The following is a 3232-nucleotide window of genomic DNA, read 5'->3' as shown; positions in this document are numbered from 1 at the left end:
CAGCGAAGGGGGAAAACATCCGGGAAAGTATTCTCGGCGTTTCGCGCTTTCGGACAGATGAAACGGAGGTGGATTGTTGCATGTTCACTATGCTACGGACGTGCAATGGACGAATAGACTATGTATTTGGATTCGTCTCGTCGTTCTGAGCAACTATCATGTACAAAGTATTTTCATCCGAGTTACGGATTACTTCCTATGAATTTCCAAAGTTTTAGCTATTTTCAAGATTTACTGAAATTTGGCTAAGTCTGAGAATCCCTCAGTTCGAACATCATTTAGCTGTTTTCCGAAGGCTATAGCTAGTGTTCTACTCATCCTATGGAGTAGTGTCTTATATCAATCTCGGTCAATTTTCTGTGATCTACATGACAATATCAAGTGCAGCTATGTTAGCATCCATTTGCTTGTTCAAATATTTGTTTGAAAAGTGCTACTGCATCATTTCTATTTTTCTGATCTCTGTTAACACAACAAAGCAATTTGTGATTTTCTTTGCATTTAATCCATACATCAAATGGATTTGGTCCAGTGGGTTAAAATGAAGTTTTTCGAGTGTACTATCTGCTCATATAAATTTTACTCATGTTAACCATCATTTAATCGCTGTTTAGGGACTACACAGAGGGTTAGTAAACATAGCAGCAACAAAGCTAGCTACTGCAACAGTAACATTCAGTTACTGTAGCAGAGCAGCAGAGGTGGGTGTGGCTGCACACACACTGCACGCACACACCACACATGCGTGCACCCACGCACACGGGCGCGCCGGTGGCCACGACGCTGGCTAGGGGCGCAGTGCACGAGTGGCAGCGACGGCGGTAGAGGTGGTGGTGGTGCTAGGCAGCGGCAGCAGCAGCATGGGCAGTAGTGACCGCGGCCAAGCAGCAGCGGCGCACCCATGGCTGGCCGGCATGGTCAGAGAGCAGGGGGGCTAGGGCGCTGGGGGTGAGCAATGACGAGGCATGTGACAGCGGACAGGGGCCGGCCATGGCAGCAATAGTAGTGCTGCTGCAGAAGCAGCAGAAGGAGAGGCCGGCCAGCGCAGCCTGTGGTGCGGGTGGCCGCCACTGGAGCGGGAGGCGGCGACGCAGGTGGGCGGCAGCACTCGAAGGCGTGTGGCAGAGGCGGGGTGCGAGGAGCGGGTGCGCGCCTAGGCGCGACCCAGGAGCGGCGTGCTTGGCCGCGGATGCGGCCAGGGGCGCGGGGACCACGAGCTCGCGGGAGCTCCGGTGCGATGTGATGTGGCGGCCTACGGTGCAAGGTAAAAAGAAGGGGGGAGGAGGGGGTTTGGTCGTGTTGCTCACAGCGAGGCCGAAGAAGAACTCGAGGAGGTTGGGGTTGCCCCGTAGCGGTTGAATCGGGCGAGAGAAGTACGACGACTATGGGTGAAGACGATGGTCGATGGCGAGTGTGCAGGGCCTTCTATGTCCAGTCCAGTCGGCGTAGGCGTCTGATACGTCTCCAACGTATCTATAACTTCTTATTGTTTCATGCTATCATATTATCTATTTTGGATGTTTAATGTGCTTTAGTTTACATTTTTATATTATTTTTGGGACTAACCTACTAACCAAAGGCCCAGTGAAAATTGTTGTTTTTTTGCCTATTTCAGTATTTCGTAGAAAAGGAATATCAAACGGAATCCAAATGGAATGAAACCTTCGGGAGAGTTATTTTTGGAACAAACGTGATCCAGGAGACTTGGAGTGGACGTCAAGAAAGAAGCAAGGAGGCCACGAGGCAGGGAGGCGCACCCAGGGGAGGTAGGCGCGCCCCCACCCTCATGGGCCCCTCGCAGCTCCACCAACGTACTTCTTCCACCTATATATACCCATATACCCCGAAAACATCCAAGAGCACCATGAAACCCTATTTCCACCACCGCAACCTTCTATACCTGTGAGATCCCATCTTGGGGCCTTTTCCGACGCTCCGCCGGAGGGGGAATCAATCATGGAGGGCTTCTACATCAACACCATAGCCTCTCTGATGATGTGTGAGTAGTTTACCACAGACCTTCGGGTCAATAGTTATTAGCTAGATGGCTTCTTCTCTCTCTTTGGATCCCAATACAAAGTTCTCCTCGATTCTCTTGGAGATCTATTCGATGTAATTCTTTTTGCGGTGTGTTTGTCGAGATCCGATGAATTGTGAGTTTATGATCAAGATTATCTATGAACAATATTTGATTCTTCTCTGAAATCTTTTATGCATGATTTAAATATCTTGGCAAGTCTCTTCGAATTATCAGTTTGTTTTGGCCTACTAGATTGATTGTTCTTGCAATGGGAGAAGTGCTTTGCTTTGGGTTCAATCTTGCGGTGTTCTTTCCCAGTGACAGTAGGGGCAGCAAGGCACGTATTGTATTGTTGCCATCGAGGATAAAAAGATGGGGTTTATATCATATTGCTTGAGTTTATCCCTCTACATCATGTCATCTTGCTTAATGCGTTACTCTGTTCTTATGAACTTAATACTCTAGATGCATGCTGGATAGCGGTCGATGTGTGGAGTAATAGTAGTAGATGCAGAATCATTTCGGTCTACTTGTCGCGGACGTGATGCCTATATACATGATCATGCCTAGATATTCTCATAAGTATTCGCTTTTCTATCAATTGCTCAACAGTAATTTGTTCACCCACCGTAGAATTTTCTATCTTGAGAGAAGCCACTAGTGAAACCTATGGCCCCCGGGTCTATCTTCCATCATATGATTTTCCTATCAACTTGTTATTTCTATTACCGTTTATTTTGCAATCTTTAATTTCCAATCTATACAACAAAAATACCAAAAATATTTATCTTATTATCTCTATCATATCTCACTCTCATAAATGACCGTGAAGGGATTGACAACCCCTTTATCGCGTTGGTTGCGAGGTTCTTGTTTGTTTGTGCAGGTACTAGGTAACTTGTGTGTTATCTCCTACTGGATTGATACCTTGGTTCTCAAAAACTGAGGGAAATACTTACGCTACTGTTCTGCATCACCTTTCCTCTTCAAGGGAAAACCAACACATGCTCAAGAGGTAGTAGCGTCGTGCTCGGCGAGGTAGTGCACCAAGACACACTGGAGCGGCGATGGGCAACAAGGGGCACGGCTGTGCCGAGGAGGCGGTGATGGCGAAGCTCGGCAGTGTGCGAGGAAGGAGAACGCGACACGAGGGGGAGGGGATTATGAGGCTAGGGTTTGCCGGGCGTCGAGGGAAGGGGGGTGTCTTGTAGG

Source organism: Triticum dicoccoides, chromosome 2A (genome assembly GCF_002162155.2).
Source record: "Triticum dicoccoides isolate Atlit2015 ecotype Zavitan chromosome 2A, WEW_v2.0, whole genome shotgun sequence".
NCBI lineage: Eukaryota > Viridiplantae > Streptophyta > Magnoliopsida > Poales > Poaceae > Triticum > Triticum dicoccoides.
Note: the sequence above shows the minus strand (reverse complement) of the source record.